General features: G+C 39.7%; 1 protein-coding gene across 1 annotated transcript in view; it reads right to left on the bottom strand.

Annotated features, from left to right (window-relative positions):
* The window catches only part of IL1RAPL2 (interleukin 1 receptor accessory protein like 2), a 714,191-nt gene extending 698,369 nt beyond the window's left edge, over nucleotides 1-15,822 (bottom strand). The window contains exon 1 of the mRNA XM_075184271.1: nucleotides 15,218-15,822. The gene's annotated coding sequence lies outside the window, so the exon portion shown is untranslated. The remainder of the gene's footprint in view (nucleotides 1-15,217) is intronic.
* Between the last annotated feature and the right edge of the window lie 11,763 nt (nucleotides 15,823-27,585).

Here is a 27,585-nt window from a genome sequence, read left to right on the forward strand (position 1 = left end):
TATAATGGAAATCACTACATAGTATTTGCATTTAAAAAAAAATTGAAAGTCTTATATGCCATTTATGAATTTGGAAATGCATTTGTTTCAAATTCTCAGTCAACTACTAAACATTAGCCTGTTAATAAACACAGCACTACATATATTCCTGCCAGTATCAAGTTTATAACCTATATGCAAATTTTAGGAACCACTATAAAGCGCAGATTGTAAAATGTGAGAAGAGAGCAAGACATTTCTGTAGTCAAATAGTAAGGTCCACAAAGCACTATGAGCGCCCTCTAGTGGAAGATCATACAAATATTAGCACTGCTAGAAGAATGGAAAGAAACCATTATATACAGTAATTGCAAACAGTCTATACAGAAGTCTATATCGATAATTCTAATAAGTGTCTTGGAGAATAGATAGAGAGATGAGCGAGATATAAAAGTATGTGTAAAGAGTAAGACTGATTATTAAGGCTCATAAGTGTAAAATTTTATGATTTAGGTGCACATAAAATGATGACATTAGAGAGGTGAAAAAAAAACTTAGTGTTGCACAGATTATTATCACTAGATTAACTCTAGACACACAAACATACTACACCTAAGCGGATCCTTAACATCCTTCTTACGGCTTTTCATACACAGTTGCCTAACAACATTCATCCAATTTTTACCTTAAGGGGAAAACAATTAAATGTCATGTACGACTTCCAAATGGACTTGTTCACATCTGAAACTTTTACCAAATACATTCCTTTTTTGGATTCATTCTGTGCTTTTCAACAAGTATCACCAATACAGGTATCATTTGGTCACAGCACTTTTATCTTGTTCCTCCTGGATATAGACTCATATCTACACTGCAATGGATGTAGTTGTACCAAGGGAAAGGAAAAACAGAGATTGATATGAAGCCAATACACATGGCAACGTATGTAGTAAAAGCTGAACAAGAGGTACAGACAAACCATCATCATCATTTATTTATATAGCGCCACTGATTCCGCAGCGCTGTACAGAGAACTCACTCACATCAGTCCCTGCCCCATTGGAGCTTACAGTCTAAATTCTCTAACACACACACACACACACACACAGACACAGAGAGAGAGACTAGGGTCAATTTTGATAGCAGCCAATTAACCTACCAGTATGTTTTTGGAGTGTGGGAGGAAACTGGAGCACCTGGAGGAAACCCACGCAAACACATGGAGAACATACAAACTCCAAACAGATAAGGCCATGGTTCGAGAATTGAACTCATGACCCCAGTGCTGTGAGGCAGAAGTGCTAACCACTAAGTCACCGTGCTGCCCAGTAAATGAAAGGGCAAGTCTAATTTCAGATGGCTAAGTAAGGACTTCATACGTGTTGTTTATTTTCTGTTCTTCAAGATGCTACAAAATATATCTATTCAGCTGCTATAGTCATTTAGGGTATTAAGTCATCTCACCATAGCCACACCAAGCAAGGTCTTCGCTGTACTATGCACTAAGAAAAAGTTGCATCAATACTAAATGGAACTTTACAGGTCTCATGCCCAATCCAAAACACAAATATATTCTGTTTATATGTATATATAATATATTTTATCTCAAATACTCTACGTAATGTGTTGTTTGGTATCTGACCTTTAACTGGGTTGTCTCAAAATTAACAATGTTCACACTTATAGGCAACAGTTTTATCAGTAAGGAGCAGTGAAACAGAATAGGCCAAGTATTTATTAATAACCTTTGCAGGTTGTAGGACAAGTGTGGCCTGGTGGCTGAGTATAAGCAATATCTGGACAGAGATATTTTATAGGTTGCTTTAGCATGTAATTCAATTATATATTAATGGTGGGTCTATCTTTTACAGTATTAGGCTCCTGCTTTCATTGTCAATTAATCATACAACTAATGCACCCATTGATTTCTATCCCCATCTGACATGATGAACAGCTAATTAAACCAATTCAAAAGGTGCTGCGAGTGGCTACAGTGGTCAATAGATTAATTTCCCCAATCCTACTGTCAAATTAATTTGTTTGGGCTCCCTACTTGTTAAAGAGTAAAGTAGAAGTACAACAATCAATATTTCCCTGATTAATAACACAAAACATGCCACGCAGGAATTCCTTGCCATGCACAAACTCCTCAATACCAGGGACATATAAGAGAACTTCTAGACTCCAGGGCTTAAGGGTTACAATCGGGCAGTTTTTAAATACAATCAGACCTAACTAATGCCACACCTAATTTCAAACAAATATTTAATTTCCAATAAGCCACAAAGAATATATATTCATTAAGGCAGCAGTTCAAAACCCTGCCCTCAAGGCACATCAACCATGGATATTTTCTGACTCTCCTCACAGAAGTTAATATTTTAAAACAAGAGAACCAGTGTTAAATCTACCGACACTCCAGCCAGAAAGTGTGCAGTGAAGGGGAGGTCCAAAAGGTAAGTGCAGGGGCGCGATGGAGCAATGTGCGTTATCAGAGCCCAGCCCTCTCCCCCCCAATAATACAATTCACGCCCCTGAGCTGTGGGAAGCACGACCATCAGGGCCGCCTACACTGTGCAATGATGTAAGCCGTGACTTGGTGCAGTGGAGGCAGGACTGATGATACAAATTGCGTCATCTAGGCCCCACCTACTACTACACAAGCAGGGCCTGATTATCCAACAGGCTAACTGGGCTGCCGTCAAGGGTGCTAGGCTTTGGGATTGGGGGAGGGGGGCTGGGGCGCAATATTTTTGGTGGTGCAAAATTGTGAGAGGTATAATCTGAAATTAATTTTAAACTATAAGAGCATAGGTGTTCCAGTAAATAAAAAGAAAACATGAAAGACAAATGTGGTGAGGTTTTAATCTTGATGTAGTCTCATGATAAAGGCCGAAGACAATGAGTTATCCCTGGGCAGGCACTTGAGGATAAACGAGTAGGAGAGACAAGGATGGCGACAAGCGCAGACATTACATTCCTCTCCCCTTTAAATTTTCACTCTCAGTAGCACTAATTAATGTCTCCATTTTGCTATACAATTCCGATTTTAATAAAAACAAAATGGCCGACTGTCCCAGGAGTGTAGGAGGACTCTCGAAAATTTTCATATATGCCTTCAGAAAAGAACTGCAAACCATTGCATAAAGGTACTGCCTGCATTGGCAACTCTGTGTTAGTCATAGAATCTCTAAAGTACATAACATCTTAAGACTAAATTAGCTTCCCTGTGAAATATTAGGATGCTCATTGTCTATTAGGTCACCATTTAGCAAGGAGGGGAGGGCAAAGTTTTGCCGGCCTTCACCCTCTTATAGATTCTCTGTGAAGTCTGGACATTTGTAGAAAATAAACTTGTATTCACTCAGTGTTTCTGTTATCTAGCACCCAGGGTGAGTATCCAGAAAGCAAGAAATTAGGAAAGTGTGGATAAAATAAAAAAGATTTTGTCTATCCACCATGAGATCACTAATTTCTTAGTATTTGTAACTTTAGATTAAAGAGTTTCTAACTTTAGAATTAAAAAATATTGTTTGAGTTGCAATTGAACTTAACAAACAAATTTCAAGTTAAAGAATTAGTGCACAGAACACACAACTGTTGTACGAGTAATTGAAACAAATTAAAAAAAATTAGAGAAAAATATTCAAATCTTAAAATGACAAAGGGCAGCGTGCCAGAACTCAACTTACACTGAACATATCAAACATACTCCCTTTATAATAAAAGGTTGTTTAAGAGAAAAGTAAATATCCAGCGGAAATCAAATAGTTGCCTGATGAATAAAATTATTTTAGAATTAAGAAATACAGCTTTTAGTGAAAAAAAAAAAAGAAAAAAAGATTGTCCCTGTATTCTCTGACAATTGTTTTTTCTTTTTTTTAACAGAGTCATTGAGGGGGGATTCAATTCCGCGCACTATTACGGCTACTACAGTAAAAGGGTGCACCATTACGGCTACTACAGTAAAAGGGTGCACCGTTACCGCTACTACAGTAAAAGGGTGCACCGTTACCGCTACTACAGTAAAAGGGTGCACCGTTACCGCTACTACAGTAAAAGGGTGCACCGTTACCGCTACTACAGTAAAAGGGTGCACCATTACCGCTACTACAGTAAAAGTGTGCACCATTACCGCTACTACAGTAAAAGTGTGCACCATTACCGCTACTACAGTAAAAGTGTGCACCATTACCTCTACTACAGTAAAAGTGTGCACCATTACCTCTACTACAGTAAAAGTGTGCACTATTACCGCTACTACAGTAAAAGTGTGCACTATTACCGCTACTACAGTAAAAGTGTGCACTATTACCGCTACTACAGTAAAAGTGTGCACTATTACCGCTACTACAGTAAAAGTGTGCACTATTACCGCTACTACAGTAAAAGTGTGCACTATTACCGCTACTACAGTAAAAGTGTGCACTATTACCGCTACTACAGTAAAAATGTGCACTATTACCGCTACTACAGTAAAAATGTGCACTATTACCGCTACTACAGTAAAAGTGTGCACTATTACCTCTACTACAGTAAAAGTGTGCACTATTACCGCTACTACAGTAAAAGTGTGCACTATTACCGCTACTACAGTAAAAGTGTGCACTATTACCGCTACTACAGTAAAAGTGTGCACTATTACCGCTACTACAGTAAAAGTGTGCACTATTACCGCTACTACAGTAAAAGTGTGCACTATTACCGCTACTACAGTAAAAGTGTGCACTATTACCGCTACTACAGTAAAAGTGTGCACTATTACCGCTACTACAGTAAAAGTGTGCACTATTACCGCTACTACAGTAAAAGTGTGCACTATTACCGCTACTACAGTAAAAATGTGCACTATTACCGCTACTACAGTAAAAATGTGCACTATTACCGCTACTACAGTAAAAGTGTGCACTATTACCTCTACTACAGTAAAAGTGTGCACTATTACCTCTACTACAGTAAAAGTGTGCACTATTGCCTCTACTACAGTAAAAGTGAGCACTATTACCGCTACTACAGTAAAAGTGTGCACTATTACCGCTACTACAGTAAAAGTGTGCACTATTACCGCTACTACAGTAAAAGTGTGCACTATTACCGCTACTACAGTAAAAGTGTGCACTATTACCGCTACTACAGTAAAAGTGTGCCCTATTACCGCTACTACAGTAAAAGTGTGCACTATTACCGCTACTACAGTAAAAGTATGCACTATTACCGCTACTACAGTAAAAGTGTGCACTATTACCGCTACTACAGTAAAAGTGTGCACTATTACCGCTACTACAGTAAAAGTGTGCCCTATTACCGCTACTACAGTAAAAGTGTGCACTATTACCGCTACTACAGTAAAAGTATGCACTATTACCGCTACTACAGTAATCTCAACACTGATTTTTCCTCGCAGCTCTGTGAGCCATAAGCAAAGATCCTCGTTAAAATTACAGTCGTAACGGTAATTGAGCGCGGCCCGTGATGTTCTAAAGCACAACGTGGGGAATTAAATTCCCTCCATTGTTTCTTTTTAGCAAAGAAACTACATTTCTATTTACAATAGATGGTTGGATACCTTATAGTAGAGTGTGTCAAACATTGGGGGTGGGGGGGGGGGGGGTTGGGGTCAGCCTATGGAATTCAAATCCAAGCCCAATAATGTTTTGTGGGAGAGAATGCCTATCCAGCGCCACCTTGTGTATGTTGCATAACCTATCAATGGACAGACATTGGGTGCAGTCTGCGGTGGCTTGGTCATGGCAGGTGGAGGAGGCTGGGACTGGTTGGATTTCATCTGTTTAGATGGGCTTCTGCATATTGGGCTTCTGCATATTGTTATAGCTCTCCACACTGTTAAGCATACTGCTAGGCTGCGGAGGTATCCACTGAGGGAAGAGGGTAAGGGTACACCCTGAAATAGGATCACCATCCAGGTGCACCGACTATAGTGCGAATCAAGTGTATTTTGTAAATGACGTCCTGAGAGTATAATCGCTTTAATACAAAATTGAAATACGTTGTTTCTACTAGTTGAAAAGTTGAGCTCAAGCATAAATTCAGGGAATAGTTGCTAGTCTCTGCTATTTAGGGGGCTCACTTGTTTTTTTATTAAGAAAGAATTTCATCCTAAACTTTAAAAGTAGTATTTGATGGAGTTCACAGTGTTAACATTAAATCCCGTTTCTTACTTCTCTCACGCTGTTAGGTCCCCATGGTGTTCTGTATATTGGTCCTTTTGAACCAAAATCAAACCACAGGTGTTAACAAAGTATTCCCCTATGTAGACTGCACAGCTCTAACAGCAATACTAGAAAAAGAAAAATAAGACACAGATACACACTCCTGCTGACAGGTCTAATTTAAAAAGGATTTCTCACACTTTGTGGGTAAATATGTGGAACACATTTAATGCATAAAACGTATTTGTATATATTCATCACTTGATGTCCTATTTCACTGTACAACTAAACATTAAGGCGATTTTTGTATTCCCCTGAGCAATAAAACACCTTCTATTGTAGTAAATATGGTGCCCTGCTTTAGAATAAAATGTGTCTTGTAGCTTTGTACATTTATAAGGTGATAAATCTCTTCAGTGACTTGCAAATATCCTTATAATACACGGCAAGGTGTACATTATGCCATATATGATTTAATAAAAAGTTTCTCCGATTAAATTAGACACAGGATGAATAACGTGGGCCATAGTATGAGAGCCAACGGTGCATTTCCTTGCTATACAGAATTTAGTCCCAGTATTTTTCCCCTGTAATAAAGTTCTGATTTGACCAATAGATCTATGACAAACAACGCTGAGCTCCTTCCCAATGGTAAATTTAATAAAAACAAACTGCATTGTGGCCGTCATCCATCAACCTCTCCATAAAAAGTCTCTAAAGACTACAGCAAATGTGTCACACCAAGAGGCACCACAACACAGTAAGCTCCCAAGTGACCTCCACTCTAATTCATTGTTCAACACCTTCTGTGGCAGAGGCAAATAGTGGTGTCATCAAATTTATGGCAAGTCATTTCTACAGAGGAAAGTACTAAAAATGGAGACAGTGTAAGTCGGCCAGCTGCCAGTAGCTGAATTCATGTTAAGATACAGGCAATGACCGTGTTCTCAGTGCAGCCAGGACAGAAATGCACAGGAAGAAGCATCTCAGCATGTTATGGCATATAGTGTCCAGAAATCTGAGGCGGACTGTGATTCGCACAGTAACGTAGTAAGACAGACTTCAGCATTACAAAAATATTTGACCCAAATAACTCTTAAAATTCCCAATAGTCAATTAAGTGGCTAGGCAGTGTCAAGCTGTATAGCTGAAGGTTATTTTCTAGGACTATGGAACAATAACGCAGGTAGATCATGAGAATTGCAACTCCAGGCCCTTTTCTCAAAGCAGGTCCGTCAAATTCTAAAGAAAAGTAAATAAATCCTCTCTCATGAGCAACCCAGAACATAAAGAAAACAGAATACAGCAAAGCAAGAAGCAGCTTAATGCCACACCTGCATGCTTTGGGTACCTCCCCTCCGAGATCCAAGGGGGCAAGTGCAGAGGGCATGATGACACAATTTCCATCATCACAACCCCACCGGCCTCAGAGCAATACTGCTGTTTGTGTCACCACACAACAGGGGATGGGCAACAGTGATGCGATTTGCAGCAAATCACGGCCTACCCACTTCGCAAGAAGCCCGGGGCAGGATCCGTGAGGGTGGCCTACTCTCATGGGAGTCCAGGGGAACTTCCCACAGTTCGCGAGTCACCTGGACGTTCCAGAAGAGTAGGCAAGTTGGTGCTTTATTTTTACATAGAAAGCAGTCATCCATTTACTAGACCATGAGGTAAATTTATCAAACGGAGGGTTTAAAAGAGTGGAGATGTTACATATAACAACCAAACAGATTCTAGCTGTCATTTTGTAGAATGTACTAAATAAATGAAAGCTAGAATCTGATTGGTTGCCTATATGTTAGATTTGACAGAACACATATACAACAGCTCCACCTATGCATCGCCTCAGAAGATACCCACACTATCACCGACTAGTGATTCTCAGAGAAGATTGAGCACAAATAGTGCTGCGCATGGTTGTCAAAAAATCTGATTGGATAGAGCTATGGTGTGTGGTGTTCTGGGGGTTAAAAATAGATTAAATCGGTGACTGCATATGGAGCCATTTTCTGGGAGGTTGTGTAGAATATGAAGTTCATAGTAGAAAGATTTATTTGCATTACCCCACTGACAGCCAAACTTCTCACATAAATAACAGGACATAAGATAAACTAATAGTATGAACACTTGAATTGTACACCACCATCAAAACTGTGTGTGTGTAATTAAAATATATATATATATTATTAGAAGAAAAAAAAAAAAGGCTGATAACATTGTTTTTTCAAGTACATGGTTACACAAGCCGGTCATCGGGTCCTACGATAACAGAATGCCAGGTCATTATATCCAGATTGACACCAGGATCTATCGCAGTAATGGACTTGAGCACCGGAACGATTAACTGGGATAAAATTACAGCAGCTGCCCTAGGCTGCTATATAGTGAACTATTGTATAGGACGCCCTCCCTGTACAACAGATAAAAATAACAATTCTAAGAGAAAGTATCCATTTTTAAACACTATATTCAAAATGTTGTTTGACATAAAAATGTTTTGCTGGAGAAAAAACATAGGGCCTTATTCAAGTCTGGATGTTCCACCCATTTGTGCAGCGTATCTTATGTGATTTGTACAGTGCAGTACAGACACCAAACTTACGCAATTGCATGGAATTCATATTTGCATGCATCGGATACTTACCACCTCTTACAACTTAAGAGGTGGAACGGGGAAGGCAATGAGTGGACTAATATGGGTCATGTAAAGTATCGGCATGTTCATGCAGATGCATCCAATTCAAATCCTGTGTTCACCGCAAGTACGAATGTTTTCAGCCATATCTTTTGCACCTGCTACAGGGCATATGTAAATGCCAATGACATTGATGACAGACACGGCATTGTCTTTGTTTACTGGCTTTCACGCATGTGTCTCAGTAGCTAGCACAAAACAACTGTACACTTTGAAGATTTATTTGGCTCGTTATTTTAACATAATAGATGATGTAAATAAAAAAAATCTGAACCCTATTGATTATATATATATATATATTTATTTTTAAAGTATTTTTGTTGGTTTTATTTTTTTAGTTGGTTACCTGTTATTTATGATCATATAAAAGTTATGTGAATTAATTGTAAATACACATGTAGTAAACATAGTCCATTTGCTTTTAAAAAAACTTTCAGCCTATACATGTGTCTACGCACTGTTTATTAGAGATGTTCACTGACCCCCGTGTTCTGGTTTTGGTTTCGGATCTGGATTAACTTCGCGTTTTGGTTTTGGCAAAACCGCCCTTGCATGTATTGGATCCCTATTTTTTTCTGAAATCCCAATTTTTTTTGGCTAAAATCACGTAATTTTGCTTTTTTTACCCCCTACACGTCTATTTAGACATCCATGTTTACATTACTGTGGATATACAAACGCTACAAATGGCTAGATAACTGTTGTCAGAATTTGGGTAAAAATAATTCCACACATAAGAGGTGGATTTTTTGGACTTATGCCAATGCATGACAATGGCCTTCTTTTTATCACGTGCAAGAACTGCTTCCACTGGTACAGGACTTACAAAAACATAATCCTCATCACCATCCGCATTAGCGCCCTCGTCAGCTACACAAATACCCCCCTCATCCTGTTGCAATTCCAAAGTGGCATCCTCAATTTGCGTATCAGGGGCTACACTAGGGCTCTTTGTGCACACATCTGCAGAAATGCTGAAAGGGGCCTTCTTTATGGGTACACTATCAGACAGGTCAGAATTACACATAGCACTCGTGGATAGACTCTCCTCAGGGATTTGTGTCATTTCTGAATCAGAACTAAATGCCTTACGGTTTTCTTTCAGCTCGGCTTTTACACGTAAAAGTATTTGGACACCAATTTTGGAGTCCGAGTGACAAGGTCTTGCTTAGTCATGACTGACCATACAAGAAGATGCCTCAGTGACAGTTGCAGAACTAGCACTCATAGAGAAAGGTGAAGGCCTCATTCTTTCCTCACCACTGTGTGTGTAGAATGGCATGTTGGCAATTTTTTTTCTGCAGATAACTTTGCCTGGATTACAGGTCTTTTTTTCTTGACCAAGGTAAAAGGTGTTTTACATTTTTGTTTCCCAGACTTAAAAACACTATGCACTTTAACATAGACTTTGGCAGATGAAGTAGAGGGATTACTATCCTCATGACTGATGATAGCAGCTGATTGGCTTGGTGCTCCTGGTCTTCTGTGTACTGCTGTGAATCCATTTTGATAACACAGTACAATGTGACTGCAGATTAAGAACAACACTGCCAGTCCTATTATTTGTAATTCAGCAATGACAATTAGCAATGGAGCTCTCCTGAATGTCACTGGAGACTTTGAAGAACACCGCTACCCCTCCTCTTTCTTTTCTACCTATAACGCTGCCCAACTGCACTGGAGACTGCTAAGAACTGTGCTACCCCTTCTGTGTCCCTCTGTGAAATGGTGCTGGATCGCCGTGGAGGGCGGTACTTATAGAATCCAAAACTTGCGAGATCCGACAACGTAACGGTGACGTTTTGTCTTGTTTTCCATTCCAAGGGCACTCAGATCTGCTAAGTTCGGGTGTGTTCGGTTCTTGGGGAACCGAGCCTGAGGATCTCTACTGTTTATACAGAGCGTATTTCTGTCCCTACTGTAATAATAATGTATCTTAAAAAAACTTTTGTATTGGAATACATTTTTAAACACAGAAATAATGCCCATTCCACATTCCGACTTGAATTAAGCCCATAGCCTTTACTATACATCGTTTTGCTATTTATTTTCCTTTCTATAGTCTTTTTTCTTTATATAGATTACAGGTTTGCAGCTATTGCTGTTAAAAAAAAAGAATGATTTTTTTGGTACCAAAATCACTGTTACCTACTTCCGGGGAATGAGCCTTCCAGGCCGAATTATCCAATAGGTGGATGAGGCTGCAGCCTAGGGCAGGCGAATGAGGAGAAGTAAGCATGGGAGACAAGAGTGGCAACAAGTGCAGGAGAGACAGCCCCTTTCCGATCATCATCAGTAGCGCTCATTCATGCCCTTGTTCTATTAAACAGATCTGCCTTTAAAGAAATCTAACTAAAGGAGTGACAGAGATTGCTGTGTAAAAAGCTAACTGGAGCCATGTTTTGAAAACAAAGGAACATAAATATTGGTGAGTTGGAGGTGAGGAAAAAAGATTTTAAATTAAGGACAAGTTTGTTTTTACCTGGTACAGATTGGCCTGGTGCGGAGGTACCTGGTACAGATTGGCCTGACACCTTAATGAGGCCCTGGAGACTTCTAGGACAACATGAAATTCCCACCGCTGTCTTTCCACGTCAGCACATTCATTATACATAGATGCCACAGGTGATATTTGGTCATGCAGATAGTCACTGGCTTCTACACCTTTTCCTGCATCTCCAGGAGGAGTGCAATGGTAAACAGCATAGGGAGAAGGGCAGGTAAGTCACCGAGAAAGCAGGTAAAGACCGGGGGTCTGATTCATTAAGGATCTTAACTTGAGAAACTTCTTATTTCAGTCTCCTGGACAAAACCATGTTACAATGCAAGGGGTGCAAATTAGTCTTCTGTTTTGCACATAAGTTAAATACTGACTGTTTTTTCATGTAGCACACAAATACTTGATAGCTTATTTGTACACTGAAATTTAAAGTTGATATTTGTGTGCTACATTTAACTTATGTGCAAAAGAGAAAACTAATTTGCACCCCTTACATTGTAACATGGTTTTGTCCAGGAGACTGAAATAAGAAGTTTCTCAAGTTAAGACCCTTAATGAATCAGGCCCCGGGTCACAATCATACCTCATGTACACAAAAACAAAACAAAAAAACGTACTGAGTTGGACTGACCAATCCATGTCCTTGCATTATTTTCAAAGCACTTTTCTCTCTTTTACATATCTGAACAGAAAACAACTCGTTCAGTAATAAAGGTTCCCAAGAAGAGCCCATCTGAAGGACCCCCTATCGCCAAAACACACACTGGAAGCAACCATTTTGTGTGCCGACCTAATATTCATAAGAACATCAATTCACTAGGAACCAATACCTCATGACTATAAAGTCACTGCTTCCCAGCTAATTGACTAGGTGCATACTGGTTCAGCTAACAAAACTGATACCTCTACTGTTTAAGGGACACGTCCGTTTTTATGTAAAACTCCATTTAAGAAGGAATCTATGCAAGTACATAAAATTAGCATTTTGGGATCCATCAGGGGGATGCGGGGGGGTGACCGGAAAAGAGTTGGGCATAATTAAATGATGCCATTCACCTCGTTAAGTGGGATGGGCAAGGTGTATGTTCATGTTCATTGTTTCATCACACACCTGCCTGTTCATTGGCCACTGAAGTGGGTGGGGTTTGTTGACACAATTGGCATATTCACATATCATGTCCCTACCAAATTGCAGGTATGTAAGCGCCCTTCTGGTAGAGTTGCCTTCTCTATTAGGAGTCTCATGTGCATTTCAGAAGAGTAATCTAAGGTAAGGGCTAACTTTAAAAAATACACACATATAGATATTATATATATATATATATATATATATATATATATACACACAAACACACCTACACCTTTAAGCATTAAAAATAAATATACAGATATTATTTATGGTGAAAGCAGAACAGGCATTGTAGTGATACAAAATATGCTTTAACATAATGGTGACAACAGTGTTACAGCCGGCAGTGTATAGTGTGAAAATAAAAAAAACAAGCTCCAATTTTTCCCGGCAATAGGGCTTTTCACCTGTTGATAAATCTAAATCATAGTTTCCCCATGATGATTGAAAGTGATTACAATGAGCTACAGGAGACCGGTCTTTAAAAGAAAACAACCAACACAATTTGACTCAACTGATTGGGTCAAAACTAGAAACAGTCACATTTGCAGGATCAGCAAAAATTGCCATTGCTGCTCAGACCTCTGAAAAAGTTTGCAACATGATCAGGTAGATGCACAGAGATTGCTCGTCAAGTGATTGACCAATGTAATGAACTGCAGAGCTGAACGAGCAGCATGGGCAAAGTTTTGTTATATAATTGACCTGACATAGCATAAAGATTATTGTGGCGTAATCATTTGTTTCTAAACTTTTATCCCAAGCAGGCCATGTTTTACTGCTGGCTTTCAATCAGTTGCATAGGCAAATGAGTTCTTTGGACTCAGTCAGTAATTACTTAGAGAGTTATCCTCAAAATATGACTTTTCATTAATTATTTGAGAAGAGAATTTAGAAAATAGTCGAACATATATGTCATAATATTGATGAGATAGGTTTCTGTAATATTTAAACAAGTACAAAACTTAAACTACAAGAACTACAATGTACTTACAAACTTGAAAAGTAATCTGCAAAAAACGAGAAAGAGAGGACTTGGCTGAAATACTCAGATAAAACTATTCCTGGTCTTAGTGTGTGGAAACAAAGTTTGATTTACTTTAGTGTTGTGCATCTAGTTACATTCTTAAATCACAGCAGCTGTGAACGAGAGAAAGTTAAAATGTCAGCAATCTCAAGCAAAAACAGCATCCTTCTCCAGGAGGCTATAAAAATGATATACGGATGTTAAAAAAATAATAAAAAAAAAAAAAAAAGCACACACACTAAATAAATTATGTTGGAACTAGACAAAAACTAATTATATATATATACACACATACACATACACATACATACACATATCTATCTGTATCTATATTCATTCAAGATACTAAAAATAAATATCTATCTATCCTTACTGGTATACCCAATTATCCTCTCTTTGGCAGGGAACAGACAGATGCACCTGATTAAAATATTCAATCATTGAGCTTTGGTCAACACCAACTAGGGCTACAGAGCCTTGAAAATATTTTTAATGAATTTTGGGGGAAAAAATACTGTTCTTTCTTTTCTTTTTACTTACACAATAATAATGCTTACAATTTCCCCAGCAGTAGCAAAGTAAAAACAGCATCTACAACAAAAATGAGCTCATAGACTTTAAGTAAGAGATCCTGATTGTACACAATTCCGAAATCATTGGTGTAACAAATTCTGGGGTATTAATGTAGTGTCAGCAGGAGTCTGATTTTTAGTGAGAGGTGAAAAACATGATTTTTTTGTTTTAAAAAGTTTATTGATGGTTCATAATTATGTATCAGACAGAAGAGAAAACTGGCCAAACTTTTTTTCCTCCCAATATCTGTGCCTTCATATACAAGCAGTGGCCACTTCTGTATGTCAGAAATACATATTATGAAATAAATTATGCTGTGGTCACATGATCTAATGACTACTGTTTGGGTATATAATGTATGTGCTTTGTTTATTAAAACAAAAAAACTGTAATATATATATATATATGGCTATTACCCATAAAACAAAACTCTGGTGCTTCAAACATTTTCCTTGATAACATATTGGACTTTAGATTAATAGAAATACACAAAATAATAAAATACGTTTATTGAAATTTGTGCCAAATATATACTGTAACCATTTCATCAGAACATGTAATTTCCACTGTATCTAATTTGCCTTATGTCATTTCAAGTCTAAATATCTCCATGCTACGCTAACAAGTGTAGTTCATCTAAAAGAGAAAATTCCCTTCCCATCCCTGATTCACCTTCCCGTCATCTACAAGACGGTCACATTCATTAACCTTTTATGTGCTGCACCTTCCAACCTCTGTTACACACACAACTGAATGCAATAATGCACTTCCAGCAGAAGTAAATATGCATCTATGACAAATATATATATATATATATATATATATATATATATATATTATATTATATATAATGCAGACATTTCCAATGAACTTTCTTGCAGGAACTATTCCATGACAACATTAAAATGGACCTATATAATAGTCTTAACTGTTTTCAACAACAAAAAAACAACCTTGATATAACTACGTTTCTAACGTAACACTAACAAAGAAATTTACTTTATCAAAAGTTAAAGGGAAGGTTCTGGTGTGGGTCGTTGAAACTTTTCATCCAATATTGCATGTAGAGAGATATCTGATATCTGAGCAACATACAGCCAATATTACAGTCTGCTCCCGATTGGAAATTGTGGGCTCTTACCTAAATCTTCCATGCACTGTACTCGGGACCAAGGGAGTCAATACTACAGCAATCCTACACATGTGTTAATAGTTCCTTTAATAATACTTGCTACCATGAGACAGGAAGGTGCATATTTATTGCCCATGTCAGGCAACCTTCGGAAGTTTTGCATCCAGTCATTTGCACTTAAGTCTTCTCCCAAGGTATGCTCTTCTGTCTTGTCACACGGCAGCTGTTTGGTTATTATTTGTTGCCCATTTAAAACAAGAGCCACATTAATCCATAGTAGCAGTAAACAATAACCCAATGTCCCTGAGAAGTCCAATAAATCACTTGTTCTCTATCAAAATGAAGGGTGTTCAAACCTGCAGCGACCACTTACTCAGTGACTAAATTCACATGGATGTAGTGTGTATATCCTGAAGCCACGTGTTGGACTGTAAAACCCTTTCATAAAGTGTAGTAATGTTGAGTTTAGAATGAGTATTCCTTTATAAAAGAGCATAGGTCCAGGAGTTACGGTGATGCAGATGATTCCATGGTGGGATCCTGCAGAGGGGAAGGGTGTTTAGGTTCCAGACTGTGCTGCTGTACTTGTAGTGAGAGCTGCAGACTGCTGGATTCTGTTGCAGGCGCTCTGTTCCCCTGCTTGATAGACAAGCTGCCTGCAGTCCAATGCTTAGCAGAGAGGGGAGGGCTCAATATGGTTCATATACTCACATTCCGCTTAAAGTTACAGTGACATAATGCTGTAATCATTCAAGTGACACACAGGTCTTTTCTAGCAAACAGATTAAGGGTTTCTTTAGTAATCACCAATGTAATATAATGCATTATTGCAGATTCCTACAGCCTATAACCAGATTGTTGTTCTGAGGTCATGTCACAACACAGCATAATAGTGATTTACATTGCCAAGAACAAATTTACACTTATCTAGTTTGCATGCAGATCAGATATGTAGTTTATGTGCACAGGCAAGCAGAGAGGGAGAGTCCACTGGCTCATTTGTCTGGAATCCCCTCTGCTGACCTGAAATATGTTATGGGCTCTTTAAAATATGAACAAAGGCTATTCACAACCATTGCTAGCACTGTTAGAAGCCCTTGTGCTCCTCTACGTACCTGCCGACCTCACAGTGAGAGCATACCTTCTGGTTCTGTTTTTCTCATTAATTTTCCATTTGCACTACCCTTTGTTAAATGATGCTATATAATGCCTTTTAAGGGCTAAACTACACAATCACCTATTTTGCCAGGAACTTGTTTCCAGTAAGGAGATCCACACACTTGGATCACACAATTTAATCATGCATTGTGGATTTGAAATAATTAATCGCATCCATTGACTATAATAATTCATGTGATTTTTTTTTTAGGTGATTTTAGTCATGAAATTACAGTTTTATCTATGTAATTATATTTCAGAGAAATTAATTGCTAAACTAACACAGAGTAGCATGTTATTTTTAAGCAATTGATATCATACGATCTTATTGCAGAGATTAAAAATGACTTGTGTAGCTAAGACCTTGCAGATAGCTGACTGCAGTTGTGGAGGTGGGGAAGTATTAAATGCAGAAGTAGTGTTATTTCTTACTAATAAAGAAGTCATTTGGCAAGTATGCCCCTCTGTAGATCAGTGTGTGTGATTATATCTTGTTGAGTATGTATATATTTTTGGATATTGCAGGGAGATATTACAGCAGTTATTGCAAGGATATAATGGGCAACAGTCTTAAAAACAGGGTTCCTTGAATTCAATACAGTATTTCTTCACCACATCTTAAACACGTTGGATGTCTTACTAATACTGTTTAACCCACTGTCTCATTAAGGACCTCATTTAGAGTCGGACGCAAAGTCCGTTTTAGGCTCATCCAACAAAAAAACACTACCACGCATGTGCAGAAAGCACCAAATCCGCCTCCTTGGACGCAATTACCACTTGCGACAGCTTGCGACTCATTACGAGAGAATGGGAGGAACGCGGAATTGTGAAGGCGTGACAATGTAAATACATCCTAGTCGGAGTGAGGCGCAGATGCAGCACACGTCAAATCAGGGCTAAAGCTGTGCGGCAGGAATTAGGTGGCGCAAGCGTTAGCTAGCTGCAGGAACTGCTCGCAGCTCAGTAGGGTATTAAGAGTGGGACACAACTGGGGTTGCTTACCATTCATAATACCCTACCAAGCTGCGGCCCACTCCCACTTCTACACTTCTTAAACGGACTTTGCGTCCAACTCTAAATGAGGTCCTATATGTACTCTGTAACTGGCATATTTGATGGCAGTGTTTCCAGTGGTCGAAGTGGGAATTTAGAAGTGGCGGTATGAACATTGTAATGGCAATGTAAGTGAATGGAAATGTATAGTTTTTCCATCAATGCAGTAAGAGACGTGGCGGCATGGCATACCTCTGTATACACCCCTACTTTGACCACTGTGTTTTTCCTAACTCAAGCCCCCCTAACAGTTCATGTTTTAAGGATATCCATGCTTAAATACAGGTGATATAATTAGTACCTCCATCATTTTGATTTAACTACCTGTGCACAAATATTGAGAGCCTCAAAACCTGAAATGTTAGGGGCTGGAAGACTGGATTTGGGAACCACTGTTCTATAGTATAAAGTCCATGACTGACAGCTCTGCTTGCAAACAACTTTTCAGCATTGACCATTTAGGCTTCTTTGATTTGCATTATGATGCCTTTTATAGAAGTAAGCAACCATCAATTATTTTAATTACAACGACAGAAGGTGTCTATAGGAACTACTGTAGCAATTATAAACTATGAAAGACAAATACGGAAAGAAGACAGAAATGAAAGAAAAAGGCTAGATGCCAGGGTTTCACAAACCCAGTCCTCAGGGCTCCCTAACAGTGCAGGTTTTCTGGATCACATGTGACATAATTAGGACCACGTGTGGATCTGTTACAATGTGTCAGTCAGTAATGAATACACCTGTGCTCCAGCAATGAGATATAGAAAACCTGCACTGTTAGGAAGCCCTGAGGACTGGGTTTGGGAAACCCTGCTATATGCTACTAGGGTTGCCGTGTCAGCCATATCATACCAGGCAGAGTAGAACTATAGATGCTGCATTTGAGTTATGCTGGACTCAATGTTCCCACTAAATTCAGCAGTGCAGAAAGAGAAAAAGGTAAAAGAGCTCAATGTACTGCAATAAAACCCACTCCATCTGTATATATGTTTTAAAGTTGCTTAAGTAGCAGTTACCCAGTAGCACATCATTGTACTAAAATATTATATGTTCACTTTTAGTCATATAGTTCCGTGATTTCTACTGCAATATAACGTCACAGCACTTTGTTCTACAAACTGGTAAAGCCCCTTCTGTCAGTCTGTTATACCAACCCCCTGCTGTGTCTGTTATTATGGAGAGGAACTCCCTTAATCATTAGCAGAAAAAGCTACAATATAATTTACTTACAAAGTAAGCGAAGCAGCAGGTTTAATTACTTCTTGCTCATAAAGGAGTTTGCTGCAATAATAAGTGACTTGAAACTGCATAAGCCAGTAAGGTAAGTCCACACAGATTGCAGACAAAGAACCCTGTACTACTAGAAGGGGAGAAATTCAGGGAAGCCCATTATAACAGTTTTCGTCATCTACAACTCTCCTAATTCTTTACTTTGGGAGCGGAGCAATTCTAGACTCTGAGCAGCTGAAGCATTTGGGAAACCATGAATAGGGAACGTGCTAATTGCTTGGTGAGAGCCAGCTATAAGAGAGTGTCTACATTTGCAACCTGTTTCAGTGCAAATGAACAAAATGCAAAGCTATAATTTGTTTGATGTATGAGACAACAACTATTTATTATGACTCATAGGGGCATATTTATCAAGACTTAGACCAATGCGGAAACGGCTGTTTCCCCATTGTTTAGGCATTTTTAGCATCCTAGTAATGTAGCAAAAGCCCAACACAGGAGATATTTCCTACATGGGGCTAAGTATCACAGAATAACACAGTCCCCATAATTCTAAATGGGGATTGTGGTCTGGGCCAATCTATCATGCTTTGAAAAGCTTAACTTCTCAGAGCTTGACATGGATGGCTGAAGTTAGCCATTCTGTCCTATGGGCAGGGCTGGATTAAGGGAATGGAGGCCCCTGGGCTAAGGGGACCTCCATTCCCCCGTGAGGGCCCCCCCGGTGAGCTGAGCCGCCCCCAAGGCACTTACCCCCTTCTCCTGGCATTGCAGTCCTTCCCCGGTGCACTGTACGCTCTTTACTGAGGAGATCTTGTGAGAGTGAGACTCATGAGATCTCCTCAGTAAGGAGACTACAGCGTGCCGGGGAAGGACCGCAGTGAAAGTGCTCAGCCGCATTGGTCGCGTCGGGGGCGCCCCGCCCCCGACTGATCAATACTGCTGCTGAGCACTTTCAAGGGCCCCCTGGATGCCCGAGGCCCCTGGGCTGTTGCCCAGTTAGCCCTAGGGTTAATCCGACCCTGCCTATGGGGAGAGCATTGCAGGAGAGGGATCTTTGGATGTCTCTCCGTTAGGCTTTGTGCTCTCCATTCAGTTAAATAATGAAACTGAGTCTGCGAATGTGCAGTAAAGTCGCCGGGTCAGAACCCGGAGTTGTTAGGGAAGCAGAGGCATTGCGGGACCGCTACTTATTGGATACTGGCATTTGATAAATGGTCATGGTACATCATCCTTAATTGTTGCGATAAGGGATAAAAATCAATATGGAAAAATGCGTGCATCAATAAAGAGGCCCCTAAGGGATCTATTTACTGAGACATTGTGATAGGACAGATGCTCAATCGAATTGAGATCTGGGAAATTTGGAAGCTAAGTAACCTTGAACTCTATCATGTTCCTCAAACTATTACTGAACAATTTGTGCAGTGTGGCAAAGGGCATTATCCTGCTGAAAGCGGCCTCTGCCATCATGGTTACTGTTGTCATGAAGAGGTGTACTTCTTTTGCAACAATGTTTAGGTAGATGTTATGTGTCAAAGTAACATCCGCATAAACGCCAGGACCCAAGGTTTCCCAGCAGAATATTGCCCAGACCATCACACTGCTTCCACAGGCTGGTGCCATCTCTTCTGCAGGTAAATGGCACAGACCCACCCAACCATCCACATGATGCAAAAGAAAATTTGATTTATGAGACCAGGCCACTTTCTTCCATTGCTCCTTGGTCCAGTTCTGGAGCTCACATGACCATTGTCAGCACTTTCTGTGCTGGACAAGGGTTAGCATGGGCACTCTGACTGGTCTGCAGCTACGTAGCCCATAGGCAGCAAGCTACGATGCACTGTGTGTTTTGGTACCTTTCTGTCATAGCCAGCATTAACATTTTCAGCAATTTGTAGCTCTCCTATGGGATTGGACCAGACAAACTTTGCTCCTCACGCGCATGAAAGAGCCTTGGGCTCCCATCACCGGTTGTCCTTCCATGAACCACTTTTGGTAGGTACTAACCACTCAATACCGGGAACATCCCCACAAGACCTGCCGTTCTGTAGATGCTCTGACCCAGTTATCTAACCATCACAATTTCGCCCTTGTCAAAATCGTTTAGATCCTTATGCTTTCCCATTTTTCCTGCTTTCAACACATCAACTTCAAGAACTGACTGTTCACTTCCTGCCTAATATATTCCACCCATTGACAGGTGCCACTGTAATGAGATTATCAATATTATTTGCTCCACTTGTCAGTGGTTTAATATGTATATATTTGGTACTTGTTCATTATACAGCTGCAGCTTGAAATTTGTACTCAGTCCGCCAGTCATTTTGGTTATATTGTGTACGGGCCCCTTCATGGAGGATGAGCTCTTCTGCTGTATCTCTCTTGGTAGTAACTTGTGACAGTAACATGCACATATAGTGTTTGTTACTTACAATTGAGAATATTATTTATAAGTTGTATTGCACAGTTATCCAATAATAAAGAACAAATACTAAAAATTGTACATGGGACAAGAGAATTACAGAATTGCTAGTGTACAGCTGGTAATACAAGGGGCATAGCATAACCAGACCATGTGCTGTGGGCCCTGCATCAGTGCCAATATATTTTCCTGCCCAGCTGTTAGTCTGACAGCTGAGCAAGAATGGCAGCGGTGCTTTATCTCCACACTGAGTGCTGGCGGCTTATCATTGTAATACATACATTCTTCATCCTCATTGGTGGACAGTAGAGAAGGGGACATGGAACAACTTAAAAGCAGGCAGTGTTGTCCTGTTCTCCCCACCACTTCTCTTACCTGATTTAGTAACAGGTGCACTAATGCGCCTAGCTTTTGTGAGAAAAAGGTATGTGTATGTGCTACAAACGCAGAGGGCCTCACCTGGTAAACCTAGAGATAATTATACTTAGCTGTCTGTAGCCGTGGAGTGTCTGGATATCTGGAGTAGTATTGTTTGAGAAGGCAAAACTTGCTATGCTTTCTATTATATAATAGCAGCCAACACTATTCATCTTCTCAGTCCTACTCTGTTACCTCACCTTTCATCTACAGAACCTAGATTTATGTGGAACACCAATCCAAATATCCAGATACAAGCAGTCCTCCACAGCTACGGACAGAGAAGTCTTAGCATTTGATAATATGATGCTGGTGCCTCAGCTCCCAGTCACTGATAGGCTGGGATAACAGTGCTGCAGTAACCTCATCATTACATGGTGCTCTACCAGTTACCGTACCGGAGCTCAGCAGCATCATATTATCAGATGCAGGGAGAGACTCCTGCTCCTCTACCTGCTACCTCTAGTATGAAGCAGTGGGGGAGGAAAAAGGATGGTGGGAGGTTGATAAAGGCTGGGTGATAAAAGGGGAATGATCCATAATGGGTGAGGCAATGAAGAAGAGGGAGATGCTGAACAACAGGACTGGGAGACTGATGAAGATGGATGATGGGCGGGTTCAAGAATTAGAGGTAAAATGGGTTGCATAAAACAACAAAGTAGATTTGTGAGGCCATGGAAGGGGTGACTAAGTGATATATACTATACTAGCACTCTCACCCAGTGAAAACAATAAATAAATACATTTTGCATACCATGGTGAATTCTTTTTTTTTTTTTTTGTATCATGTTGCGAAAGAAATGTATTTATTTTTAACTGTGTGGCAGTGGTTTGGAATACATCATTGTAACCAATTTCCGCCCCATCTGTTTTATGCAATGTCTGGGAAGGTTGGAGGGGGCAGTAGCTTCGGGGAGGCCCAATGCCCCTATACCCCCAAGTTTCCCCTTGCACACTAGCCACACCTCCACTGAGCACTGACCACACCCCATTGGCAGCTCACCAATGTTCTGCTGCACACATGCTATTTTATTAACAGGTTTGGGTGGTGATATGTCAGTGCCTGAGTAGGTGCTCTATCCAGGTACTATGACTCCTTGTGACACCACTGGGCAGATGGCCCAGACTGGGCAGCGCTATGAGTCACCTCTGACTGAGCAGCACTGTGAGAAACCTCAGACCAAGCAACAGTGTGAGACACCTTGGACCGAACAGTTCAATGAGGTACCTCTGGCTGAACAGCTCCATGTGGCACCTCTGGCTGAACAGACAGAAACCTCACTGGAACAAGCTGGCGGGACAATGCCCTCTGCAGGCTGGAGGGACAGCACCTTCTCTGGAGCAGGCTGGAGGGACAGCGACTTCTCTGGAGCATGCTAGGGAGACAGTGACATTTTTAAAGCAGGCTGGGGGGACAGCGCCGGCTCTGAGGCAGGCTGGAGGGATATCTTAGAAGCAGGTGTCCAGATGACCTTTGGAGTAACCTGGAAGGGATTTAGGTCTACGCAGTAGGCACTGCACCAGAAGATGCTCTAAACTGGCACAGTAAAGACATAGATGGTTGACCCTTCTGTGTGTGCATCCTTCCTCAGACAAAAGAGGGAGCCTGCCGGTTTGGAATCCTCAGAGGCATCTTTATAACAAAGTAAAGACTCTAGAGCATGAACTGCGGTCTGAATGTTCTCCCAGAAAAATAATTCATTGCTCCAGAACTAGTATTCAAGCAGAAACCACTCGGAAAGGAAACAGAAAGCTGTTTAAGCACCTCTAGTAACAATGTAGAAACTTATTATATTTGAGAGCGAAGTTGTATAATGTCCACCTGAAGTATCTGGAGGCGAGGAATTCAGAAGAAAGAGTAGACTCAGGGGTATATTTACTAAACTGCGGGTTTGAAAAAGTGGAGATGTCGCCTACAGCAACCAATCAGATTCAAGCTATCATTTTGTAGAATGTACTAAATAAATGCTACCTAGAATCTGATTGGTTGTTATAGCAACATCTCCACTTTTTACAGGTTGTTAGGATAATCAGGTTAGTTAAGGAGCTTGATGCTGGGCACAAAAGGATAACTGCAGGTACAGGTTATTAGGATAACCAGGTTAGATAGGAAGCTAGAGCAGGAAAAACTGATGTCCATGTATAACAAATGAAGTGCAGGCACAAGGAGACTGGATGATCCATGGGAGAATCAGGCAAAAGGAGGGTCAGACAAGCCATTGGTCAGAAGATGGAAGATCCACAATATTACCAGGGAGTAAGCAGGAGCAAGGTCAAATGAAACCGGGGTCTGGGTCACAAGCAAAGATGCAAAACGTTAGAACAAACAGTAGTCAGATAATCAGGACCAGATCAGAGAAGTATCAGAGAGAGGCCAGCAGCAGGTACAAAGAAAATGGCACCAGTGTGTGCAAAAAGCAGTCTTAAAAAGGTAAGACACAGGTGATCACAATCCAGATCAGATTATCATCATCATCATCATTTATTTATATAGCGCCACTAATTCCGCAGCGCTGTACAGAGAACTCACGCACATCAGTCCCTGCCCCATTGGGGCTTACAGTATAAATTCCCTAACACACACACACATACACACACACACACACTAGGGTCAATTTGTTAGCAGCCAATAAACCTACCAGTATGTTTTTGGAGTGTGGGAGGAAACTGGAGCACCGGAGGAAACCCACGCAAACACGGGGAGAACATACAAACTCCTCACAGATAAGGCCATGGTCGGGAATTGAACTCATGACCCCAGTACTGTAAGGCAGAAGTGCTAACCACTACGCCACCGTGCTGCCCCTATTATGAGATTATGAGAGTTTATCCCCTTGTAAGCATGAATAAAATGTCAGAGTATAACGGCAGCACCTCTGGAAGCACAGAGGTACTGCAGACTATATTCAGAATAAGTACAGAGTTCTAACACTAAAGTTTTATTGGAACAGACAGGAATAAATTATTCACCACTACAATTTATATATTCCGAATTCTGGTCTAGCTATGGTATTACCCAAATGAGTCAGATTTATGTCCTAGATTTATTAAAAAGCAGAAATACAGCTGGATCTCAATGTTCGAAGAACAGCATTGTTTGGATCTCAGTTCAGATCAGATCTTCAGTTTGAAAATGTTAAGGCCAAGCTCATGGCAAAACTATTCTCCACAATATGGGTCAAAAGAAATACGTTTGTAGTATATATGTAATTTTATTGAGGGACTCAGATGCAGGTCTGTTTTGGAGTAGGCCCATATTTTGAGTTTAGCCATACTTCCATGTTATGTGTAAAGTACCAACAAATGCAGTTATATATTTTACATAGTAAACTAGTGGAATTTGGAGGCTGCTCAGGCTTGAGTTATCCTAAGTGTAGTACGGATTTTGGTACTTTTTGGCACCTGATTTGGGAATGCCCGGTAATGAATGGTTTTAACATGACCAGTTACATTAGCAAATCTGGTGTCTTCATTTCATTATTTTGCCCTTGGGAAAATAATGAACCGCCTGTCTTTACAGTCAAAAACTGACAAGTATACAAAGCAATCTCCTGAAATTATAAAGTAATTTTCGAGAGATCCTGGTTAGATAAAGATGATCTGTTTTCAAAACTGGATTGATTGGTGATACAATGAGAGGCACATGTATCACACTAGAAAATGTGAGTAAAAATAAAAACTGATATGTCAAAGTGGCTTAATTCCAATTATTTTACTGGAGTTGTGGCTTCTGGTTCTACCGCTGGGTGCAAATTATTTTGTTATTACATTTTCAATTATTGTAGTAGATTTGGGACAAGTTAATATTAATCTTTTAATACATTCATTATATATATATATATATATATATATATATATATATATATATATATATATATATATATATATATTCATTATTTATATATTTAAATATCCTATATATATATTAGGGATACTTTATATTGTTGCTAGTTTGTACTTGTATTTTTCAAAAATGTTATCAAAATGACTTGATAGAAACAAACAAAGCACTTTTCATCCTGTAATGTAGTGCATTATGTATATTAAGTGGAAGATATCTTCCTAGTTGAGCTTCATACTGCTCTATACTCTTTCTCTCTCCTGATTTCTACCACACATCAAAGCTCACCAGCTTCACGAGCACTGCAGAGTCAGGAGAGAGCATAGCGCTGACTGAAGCTTGACTCATAAAGCCAAATTGAGCAATTAGCATACAGAGCTAATTAAATCACATACTTCCACATGGGCAGGAAGAAGACAGAAGGACACAGTGTGTTTTTGTTTTTTTTGACAAATGCACCAGAGTCACACCATTCATACTTTATATTTTTTTTATTTCAATTAGTAAATAGTAAACTTGTAATCCCCAACCTATTGACAGGATCCATTTAACATACAACAGCCCAGATGATTGTTCAGCCCCATAATGAATTCGTTTTGCATATTCACTCATATGCTACATAAATAAATGATGATGATGATGATATGCCAACATATACTATATGGGGGGGGGCACATAAAGCTAAGTGAACATAAAAGCTATAAGGCCATTTCGATATATTGACATGTGATACTGTATAGGCATAGTGGGGGGAAGCCTAGGCCAACGAGAGTAATTTCGCGCACTGGTGATGCTGCTACTAGAATAGTCGAAGCCCCCCAAAATAATGTTGAAATCCTATAGACCTGGAACCCATTGTGGACAATTTATGTACCTCTGTCTCTTCAAGCTGCATCTTTACTATTAGATTTGGAGAAATATTGGTATAAAATAATGATAAATAAAAGAAAACTGGTTGTCAATATGTTTCCTCTAATTATGCATAGGAATATTGTTGCCTTAACCTCTTAGTGATGGAGGTATTTTACAGTTGCATTGTTATGTCATTGGGAATATATTTTTTAATTTTCTTTGTTACCCTTTTCCAGAGACTTTTTTTCCTCTCTTGCTTATTATTTACTTTTTTTTACTTATTATTAGTAAATATTGAGTAGTTCTAATAGAAACAAATGTGGATATTTCAGTGCTGCTTGTCGAGATGAATGATGTCTATTCAGCACCTCCATTCCCTTCCACATAGAAAACCTTAGGGGTATATTTACTAAACTGCAGGTTTGAAAAAGTGGAGATGTTGCCTATAGCAACCAATCAGATTCTAGCTGTCATTTTGTAGAATACACTAAATAAATGACAAATAGGGGCATATTCAATTGTTCCGAATCCCCGCGGCGTTAAAACTATTACCGTTATTAACGGTAATGGTACGCGAAGCGCGAGATTTTTGGCGTTTCCGCCAACAATTGAATATGCCCCCTAGAATCTGATTGGTTGCTATAGGCAACTTAATCACTTTTTTCCAAAGCTATAGTTTAGTAAATACACCCCTTAGTGTGATTATATGATTATGTACCAGGATTTCCTTTACTAGTGTGGAAGCACCTAGCAGTTCTGCCTTAGCTGTAGACAGCAAAACACTTCCTAGCATCCGCAATTCACCCAAAGCATCCACAGAGTGTGCATAGCAGTGTGCAGCCTCCATATTCAATTGGCATTTACAAATGTCCAATCAGATTTAACAGTCGCCTTTTGGGTATGTTTATAAATGTCCGTTTTACTGAAGATTTAAGGCATATCTACTTACCTACATATATGTACAATCCACCACCTCCTTTTTAAGAAAAGGTATTGAATGAAAAGCATCCTGAAAGTTGGCTGCAAGTAAAGGTGGCAACTAATTGCACAATGAATGCAGGAACAAATTCTTGTGCCACCTTCGCTTACTCCTCTCCCTCAACATATTTAGAATGTTTCTATGACACTCCAGATTTCCAGGCACCTAGAAGAATGAGAATCTACTTTACTTTTATTGTTTAAACTGCTAGCTCAGTAAAGGTGGGGGTGCCAGTCCTTTCTGCTTCTCTCAGGGTGCAAAGGGGTCATAAAGAACGGTAGCCCCAGCTATTGGGAAGGTATGCATAGGTGCTGATGCTGGAGATGTAAGGGTTCAAGTAAATGCATTATGCTGCTATTTCTGTGAGGTACTCTTCAAAAGTATAAATATTTAGTACATGACAAGATTAAAGATTA

The sequence above is a fragment of the Mixophyes fleayi genome, chromosome 9, assembly GCF_038048845.1.
Source record: "Mixophyes fleayi isolate aMixFle1 chromosome 9, aMixFle1.hap1, whole genome shotgun sequence".
NCBI classification, from domain to species: domain Eukaryota; kingdom Metazoa; phylum Chordata; class Amphibia; order Anura; family Limnodynastidae; genus Mixophyes; species Mixophyes fleayi.